This window comes from Zalophus californianus, chromosome 9 (genome assembly GCF_009762305.2).
Source record: "Zalophus californianus isolate mZalCal1 chromosome 9, mZalCal1.pri.v2, whole genome shotgun sequence".
NCBI classification, from domain to species: domain Eukaryota; kingdom Metazoa; phylum Chordata; class Mammalia; order Carnivora; family Otariidae; genus Zalophus; species Zalophus californianus.
In genome coordinates this window covers 108,705,105-108,720,878 of record NC_045603.1, presented here as the reverse complement: position 1 = coordinate 108,720,878, position 15,774 = coordinate 108,705,105, and the positions used below count along the sequence as shown (strand labels likewise).

General features: G+C 36.6%; 1 protein-coding gene across 9 annotated transcripts in view; it reads right to left on the bottom strand.

The window, feature by feature from the left end:
* Positions 1 to 15,774, bottom strand: part of PARD3 (par-3 family cell polarity regulator) — a 646,927-nt gene that overhangs the window by 283,278 nt on the left and 347,875 nt on the right. The gene's annotated exons all lie outside the window — the stretch shown is intronic.

The window sequence follows — 15,774 nt, the reverse complement described above, 5'->3', positions numbered from 1 at the left end:
CCAGAGGTATCTATGAAGGCATTAAGATCTTAGCCACAAAGAACCACTTCTGTTTACTCCTATTATGAAGGACCAACCATAGGGAGAGGGACAAACAGCAAAATAATCAACCCCCACTTTCATATCCCTCCTTTTATGAAGGCAATATTGTAAGACATTATGTTCCAACATGTTGTAGAAACTGGGTGAGTACGCTGGTACTACAAAAGGTGCATGTGAAATAAATGTGATGGCTCCTAAAAATAAATGAAATGCCACTCAAGAATATGCCTCATTTTATAACCTTGACCATCATCTTTTCATTAAGGAGTTCATAGTTAAGTTGGCTTTTCAGGATAATTCAAATGATAAACATGGCTGACTGATATCAAAGGTCTTTTTAACCAAACTAGAATATTTGGAAAAGACTTGGAATCTCCAATCATAGTGGCTAAGTGGCTCAGTGTGCTTCACCTTGGATCCACAGTATCTGGTACCCAGTAGATACTCTATATATTTTGCTAATAAAAACAAAATCATCCCTAGAAATCTTTGGGGTAATAAGTTTCCAAATACACATAAATAAAATTTATTTAATCTGTTTCTTGGAAGTTTGTATGTATAACTTATACAAACATAATTTGTTAGGTCTATCCTTTCCACTATATAAATTTAGTAACGGTGATTTTCTATGTGAATTTATTAAACCACCTATATGGGAATCTACCATTAAAGAAAAATTTTATATTTTTAATCATGTATTTGAGAGACTCAGAGTAGAAATTTATATGCCATCAACAAAGACATCAATCAACAAAATGGTAAACAAAGGTTGTAGGTTCAGCACAGTGTCAAGCAATATTTTAAATTCTTCACGCAATATTAAGGCAACACAGAGCAGCTGATAATACCTAATTGACAATTCCTCTGCGAATCCACCAAAATAAGGTGAAGGCACCAAGTTTTTCCATGAGTTGTAGACAGATGTGTCTTCAATGGCAGTGTACTGCATGAAGTAAAGGTACTTGAAGATCGATGATCCTATGATTTAAGAGGCTCTAATATGCACTTCTTAGTCATCTATCTCTTTTAAGCACAAGCACACAATACATTTCAAAGGTTAACCAGCATCTTGAACCTGCCTAAGGACCACACTTTAAATGTAAACAAGAACTCCTGAAATTAGGCTTTTCCACTGGCGGTGGGGGTAAGGAGGAGAGCAAAGTGATTGTTTATAAATCAGATGGAAAACACAAAAATAATCTTTCAAGTTAAAAACATTTCATTTCAGGATTCATTAATAATTTAAGCCCCACTGAAATGTTACCATGATGTATAACCAGTGAAAACACCTAAGTTATACTATGAAACAGCCACATAAATGAAATGCCCCAAACTACAGTGATAAAACAGTAACTGATAATTTACACATTCTTTGTTCCCAGAGTGGCCATTATCAGGCCCCCAAGAGCATGCAGAATATTATTTCATGCTGCTGCATATGGTGTTCAGTTTAGATCACAACATTCACTGCCCTGAGGCTGAGCTGCAATTGCTATGGGAACCACAACTTAAAATTTCCCAACTTCTGGATGGGTAAATATCAACTCCTGTGCTGCTTTATTTTGTTGTTTTGTACTTCTAAAAAGCTGTGAGTGAACATAGTTACTTTTAGCACAAGTTATATACTGAATTCCATTATAGACACAGAAAATGAAACTTGGCTTTTATTTATGTCAAATCAATACTGAAGGCCTAAAATATTAATTTAAACTACACAATGTTAAAAACTTCCAGGTGAGAAAATATTCTTTTTATCTTTTCCCTTCTCTCCATTTTATAGCATTTTATAGCAGAGTTTGGGTTCAAGAATTAAAGAGAGTTGGGTGTGAGTACCAACTCTACCATTTGCCAATTTTATATCCTTAGGCAAGTTACATACCTCTTCTATATTTCTATCCCTTCTTCTGTAAAATACAAACAATAAAAACATCTTCCTAGGACTACTGAGAGGGATAAGATAATTTGTGTAACAAGCATAACATGGTGCCTAACACATAATAATTGCGCAGTAAATGTTAGCTAGTACTGAAAAGAGAAATAAATAATACATGACATATAAGACATACCGCAAATAAACAATTTAAGGCAATGTTACACAATTATATTTTAAGAGTAACATATTCATCCATTCATACTTTTTGCCTTACAAGACAACTTAATATTAAACATATTACCTACTCAATTAAATACAAAATCTACATTTTAGAAACATTCATAAAACCTGATATTTGTTGCATTTTGCTACATACAAAGTACCTTCGTTGTAAAATGTCTTTGAAATGAGAATACACATTAAAAAATACAAACAGCTAAATGATGTATACAATCAAATAAATGGCACAAGGAGGAAAACACTACGGGTTACTGGTTGAGGAAATTTTCAGAGGAAAAGCAGATGTCAAGAACTATGAAGAGGTATGCCTGGGTGGCTCAGTCAGTTAAGTGTCTGCCTTCGACTCAGGTCACGATCCCAGGGTCCTGGGATCGAGTCCCACATCGGGCTCCCTGCTCAGAAGGGAATCTGCTTCTCCCTCTGCCTGCCACTCTCCCTGCTCATGCGCTCACATGGTCTCTCTCTCTCTCTGACAAATAAATAAAATCTTAAAAAAAAAAAAAACCCCACTATGAAGAGTCTATGATTTTATCCCACTTAAAAGCTCCTAAGTTAGCCTGCATCGCTTCATGGATGCTAGTGGGAAAAAATGAGACCCCCTGGGTCTGAGACAAAGGACAGTTTATTACGGCAATGAAGTATCATCCTGTTACACACTTTTCTGCAGCTAAAATTCTTACAAAGCGATGTGAAGAGAACCAGGAACACTGGTGCACACAGAATAAACCTAAGCTTAGGGAAGGCAGCAGCATGTCTGCCCATTACTATGGAGGGAGACACTATATTGATCTTCCAAGGCTGTTTGCTGTACATACATCCTTGCAAGGATAGTCCACAACAAAGGCCTCTGCTCTCAAGACATACGAAAATGGAAGAGAAAAACGGAGAATTATCTCCCAACAACAGAGCTTAATCTAAGCATTGCCAAATGGTAGCATTTGTATGATTGCTAGCAAACTAAAACTAGGACTGTCAGTAACAAAACGCCTTATCCTAACAATGCTTTTTAAAGTAACATTGAATTCTACTAGATAACAGAGTCATACCTTCTATATTAAAACAAATTTTTCAGTGGGGATTTCTATGTTCAACCAACCAAACAAACAAAAATCAAGTATGAAAGTTGAAAAAAAATCTTCAGATATGCGAAGTCTTTATTTCCCATGGACCCTTTCGTAGTAAGCTATTTTTGGATATGCTCCAGCAAAATCCAAGAAATTCAATAAAGCAATGGACAGAACCAAGGAAAGTCCCAGAATAAGGTGAAAAGACAGCTCAGAGAAGAAGCCGCCAAGTCAGATTAGAGCAACAGGATACAGAAGTCTGGAAAGTCTATCTCCCTAAGAAAAAAAGAAATTAATAATTGGTCTGATATTTTTGAACATTTGGGAATTATTTTTTAACAGACCTGTTAGAGAATGTGGGGGGAAAGTTCAGAAATATAGAGATAAAACAAAATAGATTTTTAAAAGGTCAAAAGCAATGGACTCCAGGAACAACAAAGGAAAATGTATAGGGGGGAAAAAAATCAGAGTACCTACTTGGTCATGCAGTGAGCCACAAACTGCCAACTAATGTGACACTGGCTACTGACTTCACTTAGACATCTGATGTAACACTAGCGAGGAGATGGGAACACAGCAGTTATTAAGTGGCAGAAAAGGAAAAACCTTCATCTCCCACAGTGCAAGTCAACAGATGTCAGTAACTGGTAGCCAGGAAAGAGCAACCTAAATATTTTATTTAGAAACATGGAAGTAAATACAAGAATAAATATCTACATAAAAGGTCCTCTGGGGAGAGTGACTGGAAGAATCAGGAGGAGAAGAGGGTGCTCACTTTTTCATTAAAAGCCTTCTAGTATTATTTTTGTATTTTTATTCTGACTACATATTTGAGATGCCCAAAGTACCGAAGGCTGAAAGCCCAAACTGCCAGCAAGGCAGCATCCTTGGGAGGAGCAGTCCGCGTAACTGTCCCGGAGCTACTCCGTGGGTCCTAGCTCAGGTGCAGGAAAAGACTCCCATCAGTCTGCTCGGGCTTCCAAGCCTCAGGCCTCAGAGAAGTAGGTACCTCAAAACAACACCACTGGCAAAGCTGCTTGTCACATGTTTATAGTTTTCTGAGTCCATATGCAATTTACTAATCAGAGATCACTTTTACCATATGAAGACAGTGGATGGAAGCCTTTATCAGGTTTTCAGAAAAAGAGAGCCAAAAAATAACCGAAGTTTAAATTCTCATGCAGAAGAAGGGAAAAATTTTGTTACTCTTTTGCCTTATTACCATATTATACGGATCTAAGCAGAATTTTTTTTTAAAAGATGGAAGCGTTCTAGTCAAAGGAGAGAAAAGAATAAGAGAAAGTGAAAATGTGATAAGCTTGGGTGAGGAGGATGAGTTTTAGATCTGGTTAGGAATGTGTATTAGACAAGTGGAGATGAAGACATATGAATTTATTTGTTCTCTGCTTCTAGAAAAAATTAATCTTATTCTCTTCCATACTATGAATACTATCAAGGCTAACCCTCAACTTAAAAAGCCCTTACAGAACCAAGGGACGATATTCTGAAATCACAAGCACTAACATGAACTATGTGTTTAAAGAAAATAGAATTCGGCTAAACTTCTTTTTCAAAAATTATCTAGTTGTATTTTTTCCTGCTTGAGTCCTAAATATCTTCTCTATAGTCACAGATTTAAACACACACACACACACACACACACACACACACACACACACACACACACACACACACACACACACACACACACACACACACACACACACACACACACACATCCAAAACTGTAAGTAGAAGTCATTGCAAAGAAGGAAAAGGATCTGTAATTAGAACACTTAACTGAATGCTGCCTCCATCGATCACCATACGAAATAAGAGGACAAACTTGTTAACTGGTTTGCTTATAAAAGCAAGGAAATGAAAAGCACACATTCTGCTTTACAGCAACACAATAAAACTTTATCTAGAAACCAACCACCTGTATATCTATATTTAAACTCCGAGTTCCAAGGAATTAAATATTGTGAATAGTTATTACTTGAAAAAATGCCTATAATTTTAAGAAATAATTTATCATTTTAAAAACATTTTATAAAAAACTAGTTATTTGCCTCCTTTAATTTCCTGCACAGCTATCTTTGATCTTTATGTTTAGGAAACACAAAAGGAAATTAAAGTTCTGATGGTATCTTTTTAAACAAATTTACAATATTTTTCGTGGTTTTATTATTCTTAACAATAAATAATTTAATGGGTTCAATTATATTGCTACAAAAATGCTCAAGTAAACAGTCTTTTTCACACTTTTTAGAATGCCTCCAAGACTTTCCAAACTTAATGAGAGACACATTAACTACTAATGAGCTACAGCATCTCCCCCCAAAAAATTTTTACTTGGATATTCACAGCATGAATTAAATCACTTTTGGGGGGATCAGATTTGGAGAAAAATAATTCCACGGGGAATCTCTTTCCACATCCCCTAGGTATTACAAATAGGATTCCAGAAGGCTTTTGTGTTAATGTTGCCACGACTTGATTTAATTGGTCAAATCACCAGGGAAAAGTGATTTCCCATCACATGTGGAAAACAACTGAAAATATCTAGGGGAGGGGGATTTCTCAACTGAGAATGGTAAATCTATAGCAACCTCCTAAACAAACAAAATTAGGAAATGTGTAATATAATTTTACTTCATGGTCCTTATATTCTACTTGAGTAAAAACATTTATGAAAAAAAATGATTCAAATCCTTTAAAGATAAACAATACTGGATAATAAGACCTCTTAAAAATATTTTCTTGTACTATATTGGGGAATTAATAACCGTTATACTTTTAAATACAGTGCAGTTCATTATAACATAAACTGTACACCAAAGAACCCAGAGATCAACACCAAATAATTGTGGCTTATATTAGGAATGATTCAATACTTGTGATGTCGAGTATTAAATGTGAGCTTCATCCCCTCAACAGGATTCCAAACATTCTCATCTCAAGCTAATACTGATCAAATGTAATGGCAAACACAGTATTTTAACACAGCCCATGAAATTTTCATTTACTACAGAAATGAAACATTTCCTGTCTTGGAACATACACAACATGACTCCACACAACCCAAGGCAAGAGAAGAGTCTTTAAAAGAAGAACAGATGGTGCTGATTTATGAAAGCTATCTCACTACAGAGAACAACAAAAAGTATGTATCTTTGCACCTGTTACACGCAGAGTGGAATCTCAAAATTAAGTTCCAAAATGTAAGTCTGCTTCTCATAGATTATTAGAATTTCAGGGCATGGAGGAATCGTACTAGAAGACATCTGGTCCAATATCCAATCATATACTGGAATCTCTTCCTTCACTTAATTCTTCCATTTTTTCCTGTGCCCCCATGAAACACAAAAGAAGCTTTACATATTAATCCTTACTAAGAATCACTGAATTCAATAACTAACCCCAGCATCCCACCTGGCATTATCTGCCTCACTCCTATCCATATTTATGCCAAAGAGATGACCACTCGAAGTGTCTATCACCACGTCAGCAATTACTGAAGGCACCTGCTATGCATGAAGTGCCTCTGTACTATTTCTAGTCCCCCCACCACACAGGAATGGCCAGGCAGCCACCCATTAGATGATATGATTTTAATCAACCTTATCAATCTGGTTTCATAGGGGGCTTGTGTACCAGAATAACACCCAATTGTTTTCTTTAAAACATTCCTAAAAAAACTATTCTAATTTATGGATTGTTGAAATGTATGGATTTTGTCATCTGACCATCTTGCCTTTCTAATAACATTCTAAACCTTACTGAGGTGACATTTTAAAATGTTTTATTTTGGGGGTGAAGTAAGTAATACCCAGGTAAGTAAAAAAGACTTATCTCACTCAGTGGTATATTAAAATAACATATGTTTAAAATATGTGTGTGTGTGTGTGTGTGTGTGTATTTTTTTTCATTCAAAAAACATTTTCTCAGGGCACCTGGTGGCTCAGTCGTTAAATGTCTGCCTTTGGCTCAGGTCATGATCTCAGGGTCCTGGGATCGAGCCCCACATCGGGCTCCCTGCTCTGCGGGAAGCCTGCTTCTCCCTCTCCCACTCCCCCTGCTTGTGTTCCCTCTCTCGCTGTGTCTCTCTCTGTCAAATAAATAAAATCTTAAAAAAAACAAAATTTTCTCCTTGGCTTAAAAATGATTTCAAAATTAATATTTGAAGGAACTAAAATAATTTTAAAATAAACTTTCATGGGCGCCTGGGTGGCTCAGTTGGTTAAGCGACTGCCTTCGGCTCAGGTCATGATCCTGGAGTCCCGGGATCGAGTCCCGCATCGGGCTCCCTGCTCAGCGGGGAGTCTGCTTCTCCCTCTGACCCTCTTCCCTCTCGTGCTCTCTATCTCTCATTCTCTCTCTCTCTCAAATAAATAAATAAAATCTTTAAAAAAAATAAAATAAAATAAAATAAACTTTCATTTAAATCAATAAAAAACTGAAACAAACATTTCTTGCTAGTCATCAGTGCAAATCACTTAAAGAGGCAAGAAACTTACAGATTTTATAATACATAACAAAAAATAAAAATGATAATTGCTAATATATATTGAGGACCTACGATGTGCCATTTAGTAGAGAATCTACTTCTTTAGTCTTCGATACAACCTCAGTTTAATCCTCAACACAACCCTTAAGCATATTCTAATAAACAAAACAATAGGATTTTAGTTTAAAGATGTATTTTATTTTTTGTTTTAAAGATTTTATTTATGTATTTGACAGAGAGAGACACAGCGAGAGGGAACACAAGCAGGGAGAGTGGGAGAAGAAGAAGCAGGCTTCCTGCTGAGCAGGGAGCCCGATGCGGGGCTCAATCCCAGGACCCCAGGATCATGACCTGAGCCGAAGGCAGTCGCTTAACCAACTGAGCCACCCTGCGCCCCAAGATGTATTTTATTTTAGAGAGAGAGAGTGCATAAGCGTGCAAGTGGGGGCAGGGGTAGCAGGCGAGAGAGAGGGTGAGAGAGAGAGAGAGAGAATCTCAAGCCAACTTGGCCCTGAGTGCAGAGCCCCAGATGGCGCTTGATCCCAGGACCCTGAGATCATGACCTGAGCCAAAATCAAGAGTCAGCCACTAAACAACTGAGCCACCCAGGTGCCCCAAAATATATGGGACTTCTAATGAATTACATGTGAAACTTTTTCCCAAATGTAAGTTAGCAACATAACCACATGACAAGTACCCAGTAATCTATGCACAATGCAGTTTGGATAACAGAGCTGTGTTGCTGACATGCAAAGTATTTGTTAATAAGGTTTACTACACACTCTACGTGAGATTATGTCTAGAAATGTACTGGGTATGCCCAGCATGTGCAGCGGTGCAATGAATGACGGAGCTGGGCAGAGACCCACCCACCTCGGCTACATCCTTATTCATGTCACCACACCCTACATTCCTAATTGGAATAAAGGAAGTAACTTGATCTGTCTCGGAAGCTGTGAGCGACTCAGAGATACCACTATGTGCACAGCACCTTACGTATAAAAATAAAATTTTTAGAGAAAAGATAAAGAACCAGTTTTACTAAACATCTATAACACAACACAAACTGCATATACACTTTTTCATTTAATCCTCACAACAAAGTAGGAATTCTCATTATGAGAAATTAGGCCTAGAAAAGATTTCACCTTTCCCTGCAGTGGCTGAACTGGGATTTTGAAATTGGCATCAAAAGGCCTATGGTTCGAGATGTGCCATGTTTTTTCACTCCATTTTACTCAAGGAAGAGTGACCAAAGCTAGTAAGTAATGCATGTGATCCTAGCCAACTAGTTAGTGTCAGGGTCAGGATCTATGAGAAAAGAAAATATAATAAAATTTATGTTGTTAAAAAAAAAAGCCCACAAAACATTAAATTCTGAACATATAATAAATGAACTTTCACATGGAGTGAGAATTACTATCAAAATTGGGGGATGGGTGTCATTTTAAGATAAACACAGGAAGAATGAACATCAGGAAATTTTACCAGTGGTTATATTTGGGTGGCAAGATTACAAGTGATTTTTATTGTGTCTTTATAGAATTAAGTATTTTTACCATGAGCACAAAATCTTCTTACAATAAAGGCTATTTTTATTGGTTTTTTTAAACCTTACAATACTTTTATAAAGGATTTTGTATTACATAATATCACTACATTATAATTTCTCTGAAAAGTGACTTTGCATAGAATCAAGGGCCTAAAAATAAAACAATCTTATAAGGAAGTATAAAGATGGGATTATGCATTGGTATTGATATGTATCATATTTAATCAGTCTTAGAAATCAAGCAGAGATTTTTTTAAAAATCACTTTCTGGATGTAGTATTCGGAATGGGAGAAAGATTAAGATGAGAAAAAGACTTCTTAAGATGCCATATAAATTAGATAACCAGAAGAAATTTCAATTAAACAGAACCAAAGAAAGAACGGATGTGTGAATGAGTGAAGAAGAGTCACACCCAGGCAAGTTCATCATTGAGCCCTGTGGTGCACAAATACCTAAGAGGACTTTCATTAAGGACCAAGATACATATTTTTTATTCTGTTTTCCTAAATGATAAATACATATTTCACCATTAATAATTTTGAAGGGCTTACTAAGAAAACATATAGCAGTCCCCAGAGTTCTACATTATTTTAAATTGTTAATAAGCAAGTAAAGAGTAACACATAGGTCCTATAGCAAAATCCATGCATGTAAACATATATTAGAATGTGTACTGGTTTATTACTTCCCAATGCAATATTATAATTTCACAAATGAAATGTAGTCATTAACTTACTTGAAACCAGTAAATAGCTTGGATAAAGTAAGTAGCTTAAAAAAAAAATGCTTTCACTCAATTTTCTAGTTGAATTCAATGAAGTAAAAACTAGGTGGTAGATTTCCTGGGGATTGAGAGAATGCATTCTCTTAAACAAAATGAAACCGATTATATGTTTGACACAGGGTACATAGCAATGATTAGTTTGAATGCCAATTTTAGATCATGGTTTAACAGTTTATAATAACATTAGAGATTAACATTAAAAAAACTAATTAGCTATGCATTACTGCATTGTCTCTAATACCCAGAATGTGATAAAAATGCCAAACAAAATTAAGATATTAAAGAAATACAACTAACCTAAAGTATTAGACATGTGTTATATTTGGTATAGCACTTTAGCCTGGTGGTTAAAAACATGGATTCTGCATGATTCTGACAAATTATGTAACTTCTCTGTGCCTCAGTTTACTCATTTATAGACTGGGAAGAGTACTACCTACTGAGTTTCTGACAATCATAGGAATTAATTAATGTCAAATACTTGAAACACTGCCTCACAATGATTAAGTAATAAGACCCCCCTTGTACATAAGTAAAACTAAATCTTTATTTATAAAGTATCATTTGGTTTTAAAAATAAATCTGTCTTCTATCTTATACGAAAGTTTGGTTATAATTATGATAATAATGATTATAGTATGTCATGACTGTAAGTAATGACATGATTAAAGTATGTCATGCTCCCCAAGAAAACAATGTACTGATCAAGATGAGTCCTAGCTTTCTCACCTTACATTTGGTATTTCTAGTGTTTTGAAATCATATTTTTCTTTGCTTACACAGGAACAGCAATAAAATAGACATGTTTTAATTGATGTATTTTATTTCAAATTATACATTTTTAAATGATTTAATATTCCATCAATTCACTTATCATAGGCTACTTTTCAACTCCAGTCATCATAGATTTCTAAATAAAAACATTTCAATATTTAGGATTATGTTCTCTGAAAGGAGTCTAAAATAGAATGCTTCAAATGACATCATCATTTTAAAGAGCTCAGTGCTCACTTATTTTCTGAAAGGACCAAATCAATTGATATTTCTACCAGACTCATATTAAACTGTCCATTTCACAACTTTTATGGTCTATACTGGAAGACAATTCTCTATCAGAACCTGGCATATTTGCAAGTCTTGAGAACACAGGTAGTACCTCCCTCCCAAGGGAGGTACCATAACTGCTATAACATAACCCACAGAGTATGCAGGCCTTATTTCTGGGCCATTGGTGACACTTCCATGAGTTTGGGGATAAGAGGAACCGAACCAAATATGCTGATGCTCGTGCTGCTGCCTGTGCTGACAGTCGTAAAACCTTTCATCTCTGACCCAGAGTCTCGTCCTCCATCACCATCCACGCAACTGTAGCAGGCTAACTAGTTAGCTTGTAACAAGATAAAATTTTAGACCCTTCTCAGTTCTTGACTGGCTACCCTGAGACAGACACACACACACACACACACACACACACACACACACACGCGCGCGCGCACGCGCGCGCGCGCCTTAGTTAATCTGATCAACAAGAAGCCTTGTTGTCATTCTAGTTTGAATTCAACATTACTAGTGAGACTGAATATATCACCATGTTTGTGAAATGGTCACATACCCTCCCTGTAGATTTTTTATTCATTTCAATCATTTATCAGGAGCTTATCTTTTCTAAGAATTTTAACAAAATCTTTATAGACTAGTAATATTACTCCTTTAAGATGTCATCTAGATGACCAATTTATGGTTTGTGTTCATTTTGTGTGAAATGAAGGAACATACCGTTCCTTATAAAAGCAATTTTCTCCTTTCACTGCTTTCCTTCTGCCTTTTAATAAGGACCCCTACTTTCACTTCCTGTCACCTTTCCTTTCACCCATGTCCCAAAAGATATCAATTCTCTCCTTTAAGGTGTAACCTTTAGAAATATTTCCAAGCAAAAACAGTCTAGAGGAAAGATCTGTTTAGGAGCAGTGACTGCCTAGAATGTCCATTTCAACACATTCACTTATTACTAAAATTTCTTGAATCAGAGAAATGAATTAAATTCTGGGAGATCATTTCATTAGATTTAATAACCATATCATTTGCTTTTGATTACACAATTTGATCCATTATGTCAGTACTTTTGGTTTCCTCAGGTTGTTCCCTTGGGATATAATTAAATCTGGAATTCATGATTTGCAAATGGACTAAACAACTTCAGCTCATTTTATATGAAAGACTGTCTTATCAATATTTACCAGAAAGAGATGCCTTCAGAACAAAGAGCCTCATTATAATTTTTAGTATAAAATGATTGAATAAATGATATATAGGACAAATAAAAAATATAAAACACAACAGACACTAGTTACTTTTAGTTACAAAAATAAAACGTTTGAAATATTTATTTAGGTCATACTCAGGGACAGAAACTGTTTTACTCTTGAAATATTCCAGTAAAAGAGTATCAAGCTGTCCGCCCCACTTGTTCTCCAAATAATAGACCAGGTTGATCTGGGGTACTTGCAATAGGAATTTTCCCTCTCAAAGTTTATCAGTTTCCATCAGTAGGAAACAGACTTTGTAACTAATAACAGATTAAAATAAATTTTAAAACATTCAACAGTAAGTATATTTTTAAAAGCCACAACACCTATCCATTTAATACCAGGACTCTAGAGGGTAGACATGTTTATGCGCATGAACAATGTGCGGCATCTTCAGATAAAGACAAAGAAGAGGGAAGTACATTCAGAAGCCTTTCACACTTTTCCTGTAAAGTCAGCTCAGCCTTTGTTATTCAGATTAGCTTTTCAAGGGCCAGAGCTACCTTTTTTTTCCCCTTATTTAAGAAATCTTTTGAATACCAAATACCATTTCCTATTCAAAACCCTGAATCTGTCATTAGGCAATTTCTAAAATAAGTCTCATCGCTCTTTCATCCTGATTCTTCCTTCTCTCCGTAATCCCCAGTTGCCCGATTCAGGGATCTGTATCAGCAGGTTGCATTTCTCAAGCTCTGGCCATCTCTTGGACATAAAATGTGAAACCCACTCCTCATCTGGCCACACCCCCTTGTCTCTGTTCTCCATCACTGTGAAAATCATCTTTACATATGAGAATTCTTTGTAAAAATCGAATTGCAGGGAACTTGTGCGGGGGGAACCTATAAATATTCTTTAGGGTAGGAAGTCAGGTATTAATACAATTCCATCTTCTTAAAAGAATCATTAAACCATGTGAAAATTTGTGACACCAGTAATAACGTTGCCAAGGTCAAAGCAGTTGAGTCAAACGTATGTGACTAGGTCAAAAGAGACGTGCACTTACAGACCTCCTTTCTTCTGACAGTTTAAAGAAACACCATCAAGATCCAAATCATGTTTTTTAAAATAGGAGCACATATATTGTACTCCACAAGCCTAAGGAGAGGCCTGCTATGCTGCAGGTGTCTTCCCAATGCACTTAAAATTCTATGACACCATTAATAAAACACCCCTAAAGAACACCTAGCCTTACCTTGCTTCTCTAATAGGACTAGAAAGCTTAAAAGGGTTAGTTTTAAATTACAACCTTGGACAAAATCCTGAGGTTTCTATCAAAGCAATGCCACTAAGAAAGCACTGGGAAATTGTAACCTGACCCAACACCCTTCTGGCAAATCTTCCAGGGCCTCATGGAGAGAGAGGTGGGTAGGCTGGTAAAAGCAGTAGACACATACATGAGGAAATCCACTTGGGATAATCAGAAGTTTGACCACTCAGGTTAAAGAAAAAAATCAATGCAATGAAGGACTGCCAAAGCAGTGACTTGGAGGGGTAGCCAAAAGCTTCCGGCAGTTGGTGTGAAGATGTGACAGAAACAGGAAGGCACTGATCCATGCCTAACAACTGGCTCTCAAAGGAAAAAAAAAAAAAAGACCTAATTTGTAGCATTTGCCAACACCTGTGATACAAATACCCCACCCCACCCACAGACCACAAGCTACTGACATTGTGTCATCGAACAGAGCTGGGAAGACATCAGCACCATCAGGTAGGAGCCAACTGTGGGCTCTGACTTACTAAAGTAGTCGTGAGTACTACTAGAAAGAAAGGTGAGTTCTTAGAAGATTAATAAAGAAAATCAATAATATAAAGTATCAACACTCCTTTTGACACTTAATCATACTTGGCCAGATTATTGCTTCCTTTCGTTTTACATCCTAACAGGGATATTCATATACCAAATGTTTAAATCTTATTTGAACCAACCAACAAATGAATTACTATCAATGAATGCATTCATAACAACAACAAACCACTCTAACAGCAAAAGGACCATTCTTATCTACCATCAAACATGACTTGCATAAAAGGCCAGTGAGAAGGGGATTAGACACTGTAGCGCCTCTGGTCACCCCTCTGAGACTAAAGAAAGGGGTCCCCTTGGAAGGTTCACGAAGCTGGGGTGCATTTCACCCCAACTATTCCCTTCAGCAAGGCACCTACCTAAATACGAGGGCCTCAAGTGTAACATTTATTTTTAGTGTTTAATAATTACACCTGTTAGGGACTCGGAACAAAGCATTTTATTTTATCTTAGGGATATTTTAGTTAAACACTGAAAAATACTTTATACGGAACAATTACCTCACAGGATGAAGATGGGTAGAAAGAGAGAAAACATTTATCTAGAGTGGTCATAACATTAAACACTTTCATGAATGTGCCAGGGACTACATATAGATGCTGTTCCTGTTCTACAACTAGAGAGCTGAATGCTCAGACTGGTTAAGTAACCCATCCTTTGTCACACAGCTACCAATCCACTAAATCAAGTGTGCACATATAAATCTATCATAGTCGAGGGAGAGCATTCTGAGAGTGGGGCAGGTGACCTGTAAAGAAGACAAACACACACATGACCAGCACCACCACAAGGTGTAAATGCAAAATGGAGCTTGCCTGGTGAGGCTCTCCCCAGAGCACTCAAAATTGCCCAGCTCTCGTCACTTCACAACGAGCTATGCTCTGAGCAGACAGACGTGGAGGAGATGCACCGCTGAACGAGGCACAGGAGATCAGTCCCATTCCCATGTCTCTTTATACATTCATAAGGAGGGCTGGGAAAGAAGCTGCAGAGAACATCACGAATAATGAATAGTAAGAGCTTCCTGGACAAAATGAGGCCAGGTCAGAAGAAGGCAGCCTGTAAAGATAAGAACTTCTTCCAGAGAGCAAACTGAGCAATTCGTTAAAGCACAACTCCACAGTCAGGTTTTCCTCAGGCATCTTGGTGCTCTCAACATCTCACTCCATTCCAGATTCCAGTGTTCTAAACCTGAAGCTTGGTTCTCCTGGAAGGCACTGGATTACTAACAGTAACAACCTAGAGAAACATGAATTTGAAAACACGGCCAGAATCAAGTAGGTACTAATATCAACATCCATGTGTCGGAGACAGAATGTGGGAGACTATAAACACAAGAGAAGCAGCTGCAGATGAAATTGCCCTGAGTTCTGTGACCTTCTATTTCTTACAGAGAAATCATAATTGGGGACTGTGAACTACTTTTTACCTCATGAGCTGAAATGACCATATTCAGCTAAGAGTAAATTCACTTTGCTGTTTTAAAGAAAATGTTAAGAACGTGGGTTATATATAATTTTCTTTTCCTAAAAAATAAATGTTTTTTTGGAAAATTTCAAACCTACAGAAAACTGAATAAATATATTCAACACAATGTA